The following is a 15,908-nucleotide window of genomic DNA, read 5'->3' as shown; positions in this document are numbered from 1 at the left end:
CCATGTCCTCGAGGCATCGCTTCCTAAATCCAAAAGCATTGGCAGGAGAAAGGACTGGGGACAAATACTGTCCCTTTGGGAGTAGGGAGGGAACACTGAGCCCCATCCCTGGCTCCTCCCCTAAAAGTAGAGTAAAATGGGAGTGAGCATCCTGGGATTGGGGGCTAGAGGGGGACCGCAGGGCAACTGTGGGTTCCAATTGCTTTCAGAGTTAGAGAGGCAGCCCCAAGCCAGCCTCCCTGCTTTGCCAGGGAATTTGGGGGAGGAAGGTGACAGCTGCCCAGAGGCTGACTCATCTGATAATTTAGCACTGGGTAGGATGATTATTTCTGAGCATTTTTCTTAAAGGTCTCAGATCTAAATTATGCCACCGGCTCCCACTCTTGCTACCTCCTGTCAACCTCTCTGCCTTGCCTTCCACCCCTGTAGTTACCATGCACAAAGAGAGGAGGAGGAGCTGTCCGTGTCCCAGGCTGGGAGGCTGACAGCCCCTTAGCAAGATGCTGCCAACCCAGAGTGCTCCAAAGGGAGGACACCCCTGAGACACAGGCCCCTCTCCTTCAGCCCTGCTTGGGCTGCCAGCGCCGTGCCAAGGAAAGGCGTCTTGGTGAGAAGAGCTGCTGTGGGGGAAGGGAGATCAAATGCCAGAGAAATGTGGGGAGCACCACCCTCAGGGTAGTAAGAGTTAGAGTATGGAGGTGTTTCTGGAAGGAAATGAGTGGCACCGTGTGAAGCCTCGCACCTATGTGACTCCTCCTATGGGGTCTTTGTCACACTCTAGTACTGTGTCCCTGAAGAGTTTAGCAGCCACACTCTGAAGGGTGCTGGGAGATGGTGTTGCCCTTTGCAGCCATGTTTAGGGGAGCAGAACCTGAGGCCCACAGTGGGTAAGGTTAGCTCAAGAAGCCGCAGAGGCCACCAGAGGGCCACGGACTTTAGGAAAGAAGAGAAGAACAGAGCATCAGGCCTCACAACACAAACCTACCCAGAGCTGGGCGCGATGGCTCACGCCTGTAATCCCAGCACTTTTGGAGGAGGTGGATCGCTTGAGGTCAGAAGTTCCAGACTAGCTTCGAAACCCCATCTCTATCTCTACTAAAAATACAAAAATTCCAGGCATGGTGGCGTGCACCTGTAATCCCAGCTACTCAGGAGTCTGAGGCGGGAGAATCACTTGAACCCAGGAGACGGAGGTTGCAGTAAGCCAAGGTTGTGCCACTGCACTCCAGCCTGGGTGACAGAGTGAGACTTTGTGTCAAAAAAATAAAAAATAAAATAAACCTATCCGGAATGACCATGCCGAGGGCTGGCAGCCCGCAGACTTTCAGCCACAGTCCGCGATAGCTGTGGGTCCCTCTGTGGTCAAGTCAGCAGGCCTTGTGGAGGTTGTGGGGTGTCTGTGGTAACTCAGGTAATTATAGAGGGCTGGGGCCAGCCCTGGTTCCTGTGCACATGCCCCAAACCCCTCCCCATCCACTCCCTCGCCAGTCCTCACCTCTTTCCTGGGTCCCCCTTCAGCACCTAAGTCTATACCTGGGGCTGTGGAATTCCCGCTCAAAAGCAACAGAAGCCCCTCTCTGCACCCCCATTTCTGGACTGGATTGTCCACTGAGACGTGCAATGTCTGCATCTCTGACATCCAGAGGCTTCCTCGGGTAGGGCATGGGGATCTCCGTGAGATGTGGGGACTTTCACTGGCCAACAAAGAAATCTACACAGCATCCAGGGACCTGTGACACACATCCCTCCCGCCTCCTCAACCTGATGTCCCTCTCTGAATCTGCAGCTTTCGTGCTGTGAAGGTGTCTTTACATGTGAAAGAAATAAATCCCAAGTCAAGAGTAAATCACCTCATTCACTGGTGAGAAAATGTTGGAGCTGGAGTAGTTCAGAGAGTCCTGGCCAGGCAAGAGGGCCATCAGCTCGCTTCTGCTCAATGGGGGCTCTCAGCCTCAGGACACTCTCAGACCTGGAATGTCCCCAACACACTCAAGGAGAAACATGTCCTATGCAGACCCATAGGAGGCATCTTTGCCCAGCACAAGGAAGAGCTGGGGTCAGTGGGACCTGTGGATGTAGACACATCATATGGAGGGTGGTGCAGGACCAGTGTAGCAGCTCCATGGAGGCCAAGTGTGACTCTGCACCAGGAAGGGGCTGTGATGGCTGGAGGTGCCCAGCAGTGCAGGCGGGGAGTGCCTGGCAGCGGGCGTGGCCAGGTGGAGGCCACCTGCCAAGTGTGCAGTAAAGCAGTTTCCTGAATTTGGTGACAACATGGACTACAGGACTCTAGTCTCTTCCCCCTTTAGGGCTTCACTTCAGTAAGTCTTAAAATTAGGGTGTGGTAGCTCACGCCTGTAATCCCAGCACTTTGGGAGGCCAAGGCAGGTGGATCACTTGAGGTCAAGAGTTTGAGACCATCCTGGCCAACATGGTGAAATCCTGTCTCTACTAAAAAATAAATAAATAAATAAATAAACAAACAAATATTAGCTGGGTGTGGTGGCATACGCCTGTAATCCCAGCTACTTGGGAGGCTGAGGCAGGACAATCGCTTGACCCAGGAGGTAGAGGTTACAGTGGGCCACTACACTCCAGCCTGGGTGGCAGAGTGAGATTCAGTCTCAAAAAAAAAAGTATTAGAGCTTGGTGCGGTGGCAGGCACCTGTAATCCCAACTTCTTGAGAAGCTGAGCTGGGAGGCCCCCTTGAGCCCAGAAGTTTGAGGCCATCCTAAGCAACACTGCGAGACCTTTTCTCAAAAAAATAATACAAACAATCATTCTTAAAAACCAACAATAAGCGGGTTGGGCTGAAATCATGTATTTGTACAACAAACATTAGGCACCTAAATGCACCTGGCTCTGTGCTAAGCTATAAAAGACACAAGTCCCTGACTGAAGGGGTCCACAGCCCAACAAGATGGAGGAATCAATTTCAGTGCAGTGATCAGCACTATGAGGAAGGGAAGTTGTGGAAGACACCAGTGCGGGTTCCCCAACATGCATTATCTTCTTACTTCTCAGCAATGGGACCCATAAACTAGAACTGAAACGTGTGATCCAGAAGAAAGACTCTATTTCCCAGTTCCACTGCAGTGAGATGGGCCTATGTGATTAAGTTCTGTCCGATGGGATATAAGCACAAAATAGTATGTGTAATTTCTATGAAGGGCTCTAGAAGAGAGAAAGTGTGCCTTTTTCCCCACTTTCGCCTTATGCTAGCTGGAATGTGGAGGTGATGGCTGGAACTGGAACAGCTATTTTGGACTATGAGATAGATGGAATTTGTGTGTTGCAAATGACAAAGCACAAAATAGAAGCCTGAGTCCTTGGTGATGGTGGAGCTGTCAGGGCAGCCATGGACAACCTTTTTTAAGCGACTGTTATTTGGGCTTTTCTGCATTCATCACTAACTAAACCTAAAACTACCTTAAAAATAATCTGCAGGCCAGGCACAGTGACTGACGCCTGTAATCTCAGCACTTTGGGAGGCTGAGGCGGGTGGATTGCTTGAGCCCAGGAGTTCAAAATCAGCCTGGGCAAGGTGGCAAAACTCCATCTCTACAAAAAAATACAAAAATTAGCTGGGCATGATGGCACCCGCCTGTAGTCCCACCTACTTGGGTGGCTGAGGTGGGAGGATCAATTGAGCCTGGAAGGTTGAGGCTTCAGTGACCAAGATCATAGCACCGCAATCCAGGGTGACAGAATGAGACCCCGTCTTCAAAAAACAAAAAATGAAGCTGCTACTTAACACTGCTGAATTGTACACTTAACAACGGTTAAGATAGTAATTTATGACTTTTTAACCACAACTTTTTTTAAAAAGTCAAAGGTCAAATTAATAGAAACAGAAAATAGAATGGTGGTTGCCAGGGGCTGTGGGGAGAGGGAATGGGGAGTTATTGTTTAATGGGCACAGAGTTTTGGTTTTGCAAGATGAAAACAGTTCCATGGATGGGTAGTGGCGATGGTAGCACGACAGTGCGAATGTACCTAATGCCACTGAACCATACACTTTTTAAAAAATAGAGATGGGGTTTTACTATGTTGCCCAGGCTGGTTTCAAACTCCTGGGCTGAAGTGATCCTCCCCCTCAGCCTCCCAAAGTGCTGGGATTGCAGGTGTAAGCCACCACACCCAGCCTGAATCGTATACTTAAAAGTGACTGAGACGGTAAATTTTATATTCAGTGTATTTTATCACAATATTAAATAAATGGAATAAGCCAAGGTACCAGGAAACTCTTTGGGGTGGTTACCTTTATCAAAACTCATCAAACTGTGCACTTAAAATAGGTGAATTTCATTGAATATAAATTACACCTTATCAAAGTGCTATGGGAACACATATGTAGGGCCCTTTTGCCAGGCAAAAGTAGCTTCCCAGAGGAGAAGTCATGAGTAAGAGGGCAAAAAGCAGTCTCTACTATTTTGTAAACTAATTACAAAAAAAGAAATTTTATGTTATTTCTTCTATACTCTGCAAAATCAGGGAAAAGGGAGAGGAAGCCATCGCGGGTTCAGTCTGAGGACAGGCCTTAGCCCGTCTCTAGGTTAATACACAACTGCTGGTGGATATAACAGCTCTTAGAATTCCCAGACTCTAGAACTCTGAGAAATAAATTTCTGTTGTTTATAAGCTTCCCAGTCTGTGGTATTTTGTCATAGCAGTATGAATGAACTAAGGTAACATTAAATAGCGATTTTAACCAAAAATTATGATGATGATATATTGGAGGATGGGAAAAGATTAAGTGTATGTATTTGGTGAAGCAGAAAATGGGCATATAAGATAGAACCACAGTTCCAATAGTTGAAAGTCAATAGAGGCCGGGCACGGTGGTTCACACCTGTAATCCCAGCATTTTGAGAGGCCAAGGCAGGCGGATCACCTGAGGTCAGGTGTTCGAGACCAGCCTGGCCAACATGGTGAAACCCCCATCTTTACTAAAAATACAAAAATTAGCTGAATGCGGTGGCAGATGCCTGTAATCCCAGCTACTTAGGAGGCTGAGGCAGGAGAACCACTTGAACCCGGGAGGTGTAGGTTGCAGTGAGCTAAATCATGCCACCGCACTCCAGCCTAGATGACAAGAGCGAAACTCCATCTCAAAAAAAAAAAAAAAAAAAGTCAATAGATCATACTTAACACTGAAAAAATCAAGAAATAGTTCTATATATAATATACTTTATATATATACTTTTATATGTTACATACTTTACATATATACACTTTATATATCTATAGGAGAGAAATGTTTAAACATAGAAGTAAATAGCAGATGAAATAGCTAGAGTTGAGAGGGTTGCTTTGGGGAGTAAGAATTTAGGATGGGGTAACAGACTGCTTTTACATTATAAAACTAGTAATACTTTTTTGTCCCTATAAATGTTGTGGTTTGCTAAACAATATAAATCAAATATATCCAAATAAATACATTAAATGTTTGGCAAAAAAAAACCCCTGCAGGACTTGCTTACTGGTGGTTTGGATGTTACCGGATTGGATTGAGAGGAAGAGAGAAGGAATCTAGGATGATCCTTGGGCTCTTGCTTGAACAAGTGGATGATGACGACATCTGTTGAGAAGGAAAAGGCTGGAGGAGCATTGCAGTGGGAAAGCAGATATATTAACTCTGTGATGCTCACTAGACTTCCAAATGGAAGCATCAGGAAAACAGCTGGATATCCCAGTCCTGAGCAAGAGGTAAGAGGTCCAGGCTAGAAATAAAAGTAGGCTGGAAATTATTATTTGGATGGTAGACATCGACCATGGGACAAGTAAGATCATGCAGGCAGACATGACACAGGAATAATTCTATAATTTTAGGCTCAGACTAGAATCTAAGACAGTCCAATATTTAGGCGTTTGATAGTGAAAAAGGGCCTCCCAAAGTGCTGGGATTACAGGTATGAGCCACCATAGCCAGATTCAATCTACATCTTTTAAATGGGAAATTTAGTCCATTTACATTCAAGGTTATTACTTAAAATAGGTGAGGACTTATTTTTGTCATTTTATGGTTTTCTAATTGTTCTGTATATTATTTGTTCCTTACTTCCTCTCCTATTGTTTATGTCTGGAATTGAGTGGTTTTCTGTAGTAATAAGATTTGACTGCTTTCTCTTTCTTGTTTACATATTAGCTCTACCAATTAGTTATACAGTCAGTTTTGCATGTTTTTATGATGGTGGTTATCGTCTTTTCTTCCCAATGTAAAACTCCACTGAGCATTTTTTGTACAGCTGATCCAGTGGTAATGAATTCTCTGTTTTTGCTTATCTGTGAACAGTTTTATTTCTCCTTCATTTCTGAAGAATAGCTTTACTGGGTATATATTCTTGCCTGACAGCTTTTTTCTTTCAGTACTTTGAATATACTACCCCATTCTCTCCTGGCCTATAACAGGGTTTCTGCTGGGAGAAATCCATTAGTCTAATGAGGATTCTCTTACATGTGACTTGACATTTTTCCCTTCCTGCTTTAAATTATTTCTTTGTCTTTGACTTTTGACAATGTGACTATAATGTGCTTCAGAGAGGACCTATTTGGGTTGAATCTATTTGGGGTTATTTGAGCTTCCAGATATATTCCAGCACCCAGATATCCATCTCACTCCTAAGACTTGCGGAGTCTTTCTGCTATTATTTCATTAAATATGTTTTCCTCACCTTTTCTCTTCTCTCTTCCTTCTGAAATGCCCACACTATGAATATTTGTCCAATTAATGGTGTCCCACAAATCCTGTAGGCTTTCTTCTTTTTTTTCCGTTTTGTTTTGTCTGCATGTGTGATTTCAAAAGACTTGTCTTCAAGTTTAGAAATTCTTCTGCTTGGTCTAGTCTGTTGTTAAATATCTCCATTGTATTTTTTATTTCCTTCATTGAATTCTACAGCTCTAGGATTTTTATTGGACCCTCTGTTATATACTCTGTTAAATTTCTCATTCAAATCATGAATTATTTTCCTGATTTCATTGAATTGTCTATTTGTAGTCTCTTGTGTCTCACTGAATTTCCCTACGATTATTATTTCAAATTCTTTTTCTGACATTTCATATATTTCCTTATGATTGAGATCTGTACTGGAGAATTACTGTTTTCCTTTGTAGGTGACATGCCTATCAACAGATAAATGGGTCAAGAAAAACTGGTGTATATACACACAAGGGAACACACTGTTTAGCCATTAAAAAAAAATTCTGAAATCCTAACTGGGCACAGTGGCTCATGCCTGTAATCTCAGCACTTTGGGAGGCCAAGGTAGGAGCATTTCTTGAGTCTGGAAGTTCAAGACTAGACTAAGAAACATGAGACCCCCATCTCTACAAGAAAATTTTAAAATTATCCAGGCATAGAGGCGCACTCCTTTAGTCCCAGCTACTTGGGAGGCTGAGGTGGGAGGATAACTTGAGACTGGGAGGTAAAGGCTGCAGTGAGCCATGATTGCACTACTGCAATCATGTAGTAGTGCCTGGGTGACAGACCAAAAGTGTCTCAAAAAAAAAAAAAAGAAATTCTGTCGTTTGTGGCAACATAGATGAGCTTGGAGGACATTATGTTAGGTAAAAGAAGCCAGGCACAGAAAGATAAGTAACACTGTTATCATTCATATGTGGAAGCTACAAACATTGATCCTGTAGAAGTAGAGATTAGAATACTTGTTACTAGAGGCTGGGGAGGGTAGGGGAAATAGGGGAACAGCCAAAGGTTGGTTAATGGATACAGAAGTACAGTTAGAGAGAAGAAATAAGTTTTAGTGTTTTATAGCACAATAGAGTGACTACAACCAACAGCAATTGATTGTATTATTAAAATAGCTAGAGGAGCAGATTTTGAATGTTCTCAACACAAAGAAATGATAAATGTTTGAGGTAATGGATATGCTAATTACCCTGATTTATTACATTATATTACAAATGTTACACTGTATCCCATAAATATGTGCAATCATTATTTGTCAATTAAAACTAATAATAAAGGCCAAAAATAAAATATAAAAATAAATAAAAATGTAAAAATCAAAATTACAAAATCACGTGCTTCCTTTTCACTAGAAAGGAATTTTCACTAGATATTAAGGTTACTAGGGGTTAAGAATTTTAGGCTAGGCATGGTGGGTCATATCTGTAATCCTAGCACTTTGGGAGGCCAAAGCAAGAGGATCACTTGAGCCCAGGAGTTTGAAACCGGCCTGGGTAACATAATGAGACCCTGTCTTTACCAAAAAAAAAAGTTTAAATAGCTGGGTGCGGTGGCGTGCACCTGTAGTCCCAGCTACTTAGGAGGGTGATGTGGAAGGATTGCTTGAGTGCAGGATGTTGAGGCTGCACTTAAGCCATGATCACACCACTACACTCCAGCCTAGGTGACAGAGCAAGACCCTGTCTCTAAAAAACAAATGTTTAAGAATTCTAATTCGCTTGAGCCCAGGAGTTCAAGACCAACCTGTGCAACATAGTGAGACCCCATCTCTACAAAAAATTTTTTAAATTAGCCAGGCTTGGTGGCACGTGCCTGTTGTCCCAGCTACTTGGGAGACTGAGGTGGGAAGATGGTTTGAGCCCCAGAGGCAGAGGTTCAGTGAGCTGAGATCATGCCATTGCACTCCAGCACGAGACCCTGTCTCAAAGAGGGAAAAAAAAAACACTTAGGCACCATGGTAAAACCCCTTTACAACCAAAAATACAAAAAAAAAAAAAAATAAGCCCAGCATGGTGGCGTACATCTGTAGTCCCAGCTACTCAGGAGGCTGAAGTAGGAGGACTACTTGAGCCCAGGAGGCAGAGGTTACAGTGAGGCAAGATCACACCATTGCACTCCCAGTCTGGGTGACAGAGACCTCATCTCAAAAAAATAAATTAATAAAAAAGAATTCTAATTAATATATGTAATAAAGACTACCAGATGTAGTAAAGATGAAAGAAAATAACTCAGCCGGATGTGATGGCTCAAGCCTGTAATTCTAGCACTTTGGGAGGCCAAGGCAGGTGAATCACTTAAGGCCAGGAGTTCAAGACCAGCCTGGCCAACATGGCAAAACCCTCTCTCTACTAAAAATAGAAAAAAAAATTAGCTGGGTGTTGTGGCACACACCTGTAATCCCAGCTACTTGGGAGGCTGAAGGACAAGAATCATTTAAACCTGAGAGGCAGAGGCTGCAGTGAACTGCTGAGATTGAACCACTGAATTTCAGCCTGGGTGACAAAGGAAGACTCTGTATCAAAAAAAAAAAGGAAGAAGAAGAAAGCAAGAAAACAACTGTATATTAAAAATGTATTTTAAAAGTAGGTGTGTTTTCAGCAAGAAAAAGTAAGGAATGTGTTTCCTTTAAAGGAAAAAGAGAATGGTGTTATCTTGAAAACAAGATGATTGTTCCAGAATAATAAAGAAGAAAACAAGTAAGACACAAACTGAACAAATATAGAGGGTTGTAAAAGATCTGCAAGAAAGGGCATATTGAGGGAAGAGCAAGATGGCAGAATAGGAGACCACTAATTGTCCTCTCCTCTCTGGCAAGCATACCAATTTAACAACTATCTACACACACAAAAAGCACCTTCATTAGAACTAAAAATCAGGTGAGCACTCATAGTACCTGGATTTAACTTCATATTGCTGAAAGAAGGGCTGAACAGGTAGGAAAAACAGTCTTAAATCGCTGACGCCATCCCTCCATCCCCCAGCAGCAGCAGCATGGTGTGGAGAGTGTTTCTGTGCAGTGGGGAGAGGGAGAGCACAGCAATTTTGAAGTACCTAACTCCGTGGTGCCCTGTTATAGCAGAAAACAAAACCAGACCAAACTCAGTTAATGCCCACCCATGGGGGGAGCGTTTAAAGCAGCCCTAGCCAGAGGGGAATTGCCAATCCCAGCAGTGTGAACTTGAGTCCCTACAAGCCTCGCCACAATGGGCTAAAGTGCTCTGGGGCTCTAAAGAAACTTGAAAGGCAGCCTAGGCCACAAGGACTGCAACTCCTAGGCGAGTCCTAGTGCTGAACTGAGCCCAAAGTCATTGGACTGCGGAGACACACAACTTACTGGGACATCAGCTGGGGTGGCTAAAGGAGTGTTGATACCAGGCAGTTTTAAAAAACTAAAGTTGATGGATATAAAGTCAGTAAAGCCCCTTGGATATTACCAAAGCTCTGACTAAAATATCGTATTTTAAAACTTACGTAGAATTAATACCTGTGTTGCATTTATATAAACAGATCTACCTTGATGAAACTAGACTTACTCTGTTAAAAAAAATTTAACTGTGACTATTTTTTATAAAAATGAGAGTGACTATTAAAAAGGCTACATTTCAATAGAAAACTGTAGAGCACCAATTACCAAATTCTAATCCTGTTTAAGATTTGTTATCCATCTATAAACTGGATTGAATCCTGAAGTTCTCTAGTTTCATTAAAAACTAAAACTGCCCTTTTCTCAAGTCCTAAAAGCTGAAACTGAATGACTTCAAACTTCAGAAAAAATAACTGCAACAGACCATGTATAGACAACCTTTATGCCTGCTGCTATATGAGTTCAGCAGAACACCACCTGATGACACAGCCAGCTCTCAAATGCCATCTCCATTCCACCATCTAGATACTTCAAACTCAAATCTATAAATCTTGACCCTCCAGACACAAAGACTAAGGTCACAATTTGCTCCAAATATTAATCTTTGTTTTTCCTTTGTTTTCATAGAATAATAACTTGAATTCTCTTCAAGCAATATAATCTGAAATGAACAATTTAGCCTCAAAAGTACTCCAAAACAGAAGTGCTTGACACCGCACAGTTTAACAAAGAAGAGCTTGTGCTTTTATTGATTTTTAAAAAGTTTTACCACGGACGGTGGCTCACACTTATAATCCCAGCACTTTGGGAGGCCAAGGTGGGCAGATCATTTGAGCCTAGAGCTTTGAAACCCCATCTCCAAAAAAAATACAAAAATTAGCCAGGTGTGGTGGCACATGCCTGTAATCCTAGCTACTTGGGAGGCTGAGGTGGGAGGATCCCTTGTGCCTAGGAGGTCAAGGCTGCAATGAGCCTTGATTGCACCACTGCACCCTAGCCTGGGTAACAGAGTGAGACTCTGTCTCAAAAAAAAAAAATGTTGTTTCTGTGTCAATAAATTAGAAATTATTGCCCCACAGGATAACTGGAAAGCCACATAAAGGAGAATGAAACTGAATCCTCATCTCTCATCTTAAACAAAAAACAACTCAAGATGGATCAGGGACTTAAATCTTAAGACCTGAAACTATAAAACTTCTAGAAGATAACACTGGGGAAAAAACCCTTCTAGACATTGGCTTAGGCAAAGACTTCATTACTAAGAACCCAAAAGCGAATGCAACAAAAACAAAGATAAATAGGTGGGACTTAATTAAACTAAAGAGCTCCTGCACAGCAAAAGGAACAGTCAGCAGCAGAGTAAACAGATAACCCACAGAGTGGGAGAAAACCTTCACAATCTATACATCCAAAAAAGGACTAATATCCAGAATCTACAGGGAACTCAAACAAATTAGCAAGAAAAAAACAAACTATCCCATCAAAAAGTGGGCTAAGGACATGAATAGACAATTCCCAAAAGAAGATATACAAATGGCCAACAAACATATGAAAAAATGCTCAACATCACTAATGATCAGGGAAATGCAAATTAAAACCACAGCGTGATAAATCCTTATTGTTGCAAGAATGGCCATAATCAAAAAATAATAGATGTTGGTGTGGATGCGGTGATCAGGGAACACTTCTACACTGCTGGTGGGAATGTAAACTAGTACAACCACTGTGGAAAACCAGGTGGAAATTCCTTAAAGAGCTAAAAGTAGAACTACCATTTGATCCAGCAATCCCACCACTGAGTACCCAGAAAATAAGTCATTATACAAAAAAGATACTTGCACACACGTTTATAGCAACAGAATTCACAATTGCAGAAATATGGAACCAACCCAAATGCTCATCAATCAACGAGTGGATATATATGATGGAATACTACTCAGTCATAAAAAGGAGTTAATGGATTTGTAGCAACCTGGATGGAACTGGAGACTATTATTCTAAGTGAAGTAACTCAGGAATGGAAAACCAAATATCATATGTTCTCACTCGTAAGTGGGAGCTAAGCTATGAGGATGCAAAGTCACAAGAATGATACGATGGACTTTGGGGACTCAGGGAAAAGGGTGGGAGGAAGGTGAGGGATAAAAGACCACAAACTGGGTTGAGCGTACACTGTTCAGGTGATGGATGCAGCAAAATACCACAAATCATCACTAAAGAACTTACTCATGTAACCAAATACCACCTGTTCCCCCAAAAACCTATGGAAATAAATTGTTCAAAAAAGAAATTATTGCCCCCAATTCAAAGGATCTTAAACAAATTTAAGTTCCTCATCAGATAGGTGTGGTCTACCTGATCCACTGATTTATTTAATTGGTTAACTCTTGGCTTTTTGTATTTTTAGTAGAGACGGAATTTCATCATACTGGCCAGGCTGGTCTTGAACTCCTGAGCTCAATGTCTGCTCCAGAGAATTTTTCAATTCTTGGCTGTTATTCTCCTTATAATCATGATTTCCAGCTCTGTAGTCCATTGTATCCTCTCAAGGGGTTTGAATGCTTTCCAGCAGCATTCAGGTGTGAGACCCTAACCACTCACACATCAAATAATTGCTATCAGGATTAGACAACTAGAAGAATTCAACAACCCCACCACTCAAGCCTATGATGACTCTGCAACTGCAGATAATGATGACTACCTGACCTTCCATTCCAACGCAACTGTTGAGAATGACATCTACACGATTCTTTGTTCCAGTAACTAGTCAATAATGGTAACCTGGTTACTGAGAGTAATGCTATACTGTTTGGTCATACTCTCAGCTTGCTGGGAGAATGACCAAAAGCGGGGAACTGTTAAAGTAAATTTAAAGGGATACTAGGCCTGAAGAATCCCCAAGCAGACAAAACCAGTGAGGCTTCGTTACGAGACCTAAACCTTGCTTGATTTGCAAACATAAGTGGAACTTGACGTCTTTCTTATAAATGCCTATATTAAGGAAAAACAAATCATAAGCTCAACCAGTCAGAAATAGCCAACACACTTATACTATATAACCAAGGACTTTCCAACAGGATAGGCCAAATAAGGCAATCGTATAATTGCAACCAATCAAATAATGTATTGATTTTGCTTCTGCATTTACCCCATAAATACTTGCCCCTGATGGCTTGCCGCCAGAACAGACTTCTTCAGTTTGGTGTTTGCCAATTCATCAATTGCTTCTTACTCAAATAAACTCAAAAATATTATCGTGCCTCAGATTTTTCTTTAACGTAAGGAATTAGGGGCCACACACCTGCAGCCATGAGGAATTGGAGTCTACCAACAACCTGAATGAACTTGGAAGTGGATCCTTGCCCCAAGCCTCCAGACATGAGTCCAGCCCAGCTGACACCTTGATTTTGGTCTTGTGGGACCCTGACCAGAGAACCAGCTGAGCCCACCAGGACTTCTGACCTGTAAGATAAGAAATAGATATTGTCCAAGTGCGGTGGCTCATACCTGTAATCCTAGCACTTTGGGAGGCTGACGCAGGAGGATTGCTTGAACTAAGGAGTTTGAAACCAGCCTGGGCAACATATGAGACCTCATCTCTATCATTTTTAAAAATAATAATAATAATAAAATAAATGGGTATTGTTTTTTAGCCACTAGATTTTGGGGCATGTGTTATACAGCAATAGAAAACATGGTGGGAAAATAAACGAACCAGGGAAACATAATAGAAATGCTGGGCAGTGCTGAGTATGTCCATCTGAGGTCTGTGGTCGTGAACATAAAGTGGACCTAATCAGGTGATCTGTATCTTCCAACTGCATGAGTGCAAGCACAGGGAGGTGGAGAAGATGGCTTCAGCAAGGGTCCAGGTGTTTCTGGGCAAGAGCAGCAGAGAGAAGGAGGGGCAAAAAATGAAGGAAGTTGGCAAAGGAGAGAGTCTAATGAGGCATTGTAGAGTCTGCTGTGTAAGGATGTGAAGATGCTGGCAGGTGGGCAGATGACCCACAATGAGAAAGCGACTCAAGAGGTCCAAAGTGGCAGGCCAGAGAGCTGGAAGGATCATCCACATGGCTGCAGACATCCCAAGATGACGAAGGAGAAGGGCAGAGAGGAAGACAATGGGCCAGGAGCCAGTTGTAAAGGAGATGAAGTTCCCTGAAGCCAGCAGCTGCCAGCAACAAAAGATGGCGATGCCAAAACCAAACACCAGGAGCTCCAGAGAGCAGGGCTGCTTACCAGAAGAGAGGTAAGCAAGACACTTATCCCCATCACCTGTCAATGTGACCTCACCTGGAAGCGGGCTCTGCAGGTGGAATCAAGTTAAGATGAGGTGGGCCCTAATCTAATGACTAATATCATAAAACAAGCAAAAGTTGGACACAGGGAAACAGGAGACAGAGAGAAGAAGGCCATGTGAAGATGGAGGCGGAGATTGGAGTGATGCAGTCACAAATCAACAAACACCTGAGACTCCAGAAGCTGGAAGAGGCAAGGAAGGATCTCCCCTAGAGGCTTCAGAGGGAGCATGGCCCTTCTGACACCTTGATTGCAGACTTCCAGCCTCCAGAACTAGGAGAGAATGAAGCTGTCATTTTAAACCACCTGGTCGTGGTAATTTGTATGGCAGCCCATGCAAACATATATCCCACCTCCTGACTCTGTGGCATGTGAGGGTAAGAGAAAAGCAGGCTCTGTTTCAGAGGGCTTCGGGGGGAATAATGTCCTTAGGGGAAAGTGAGTTTCACTTAAGCCAAGAAAATCAAGAGAAGCTTTGGAGGAGGGCTTGAGGACAAAGTGGGGCTTGCTCAGCCCAGAGCAGTGCCAAGGCCATGAGAGGGTGCAGGGGGAGAGGAAAGGGTGAGGCCTGGCTCAAATAAGGAGATGCAACAGGAGAGACACGAGCTGTGGTGATTATGGATTACCTGGGCTCTCCAGACTCATAGGGACTGAGATGGACAGGGAGGACTCGTATGACAGAGTCAAGTGAGACAGTCACTGAGAGGACAGGTAATCCATTTACAGCACAGGCCTGATACTTTTTCCACCATGTGGGAGTCGCTGCACCTTCTGTGGTGTGGTCACCTGCAGAGAGGGGCCCTGGCATGGTCAGGAGACTGCACCTTCCTGCTGCAGGGCCTTCTGGGGCAGCTCCACCATTTACTCAGCTGTGACTCAGCCTCTTTGATCCTCTGTGATCTCTGATGATGGCCATCATCAGCCCAGACTACTCTGGGCTCAGACTTTGGAACTTTACAGCTTTATAGTTTCCTGCCATCCGTGTTGCTGTACAATATGGTAGCCACTAGCTACATGAGACTAAACTTAAACCAATTAAATTTACATACATTTAAAATTCAGTTCCTCAGTCACACCAGCCACATTTCAAGTGCTCAGTGGCCACATGAGACTAGTAGTTGACATCCTGGATAGAGCGGAAATCATTTTCCGTCATCACAGAAAGTTCTACTGGACAGCGCTGGACTAGACCGTGCATATGGGGTGTCTGAACCACTGCCTTCTCAAGGCAGAGCTGCTCCGTGGTCGCTGCACTCATGTAGGGAGGCGGAACAAGAGGAAGGGCCCTTGTAGGAACCTCTCTGCCTGGCTCCCTGAGACAAAGGTCAGCTTACCTTCAGCCCAGGAATGCTCTGAACGCACCCCCACCTCAGAGTCCAGGACACAGCGCCATGAGGCCCGAAGACGGGGAAGTTTTTCTTTTTTTTTCTTTTTTGAGACAGAGTCTCGCACTCTCACCCAGGCTGGAGTGCAGTGGCGCGATCTCGGCTCACTGCAAGCTCCACCTCCCGGGTTTACGCCATTCTCCTGCCTCAGCC

At 43.6% G+C, this 15,908-nt stretch overlaps 1 long non-coding RNA gene across 1 annotated transcript in view; it reads right to left on the bottom strand.

Annotated features, from left to right (window-relative positions):
* Positions 1 to 15,908, bottom strand: part of LOC105528255 — a 122,163-nt gene that overhangs the window by 96,839 nt on the left and 9,416 nt on the right. Inside the window, exon 2 of the long non-coding RNA XR_001004330.1 lies at positions 9,601 to 9,774. This is a non-coding gene — a long non-coding RNA (uncharacterized LOC105528255). The remainder of the gene's footprint in view (positions 1 to 9,600; positions 9,775 to 15,908) is intronic.

Source organism: Mandrillus leucophaeus, unplaced genomic scaffold (genome assembly GCF_000951045.1).
Source record: "Mandrillus leucophaeus isolate KB7577 unplaced genomic scaffold, Mleu.le_1.0 Scaffold71, whole genome shotgun sequence".
NCBI classification, from domain to species: Eukaryota; Metazoa; Chordata; class Mammalia; order Primates; family Cercopithecidae; genus Mandrillus; species Mandrillus leucophaeus.
This window is presented reverse-complemented; position numbering and strand designations above follow the sequence as displayed.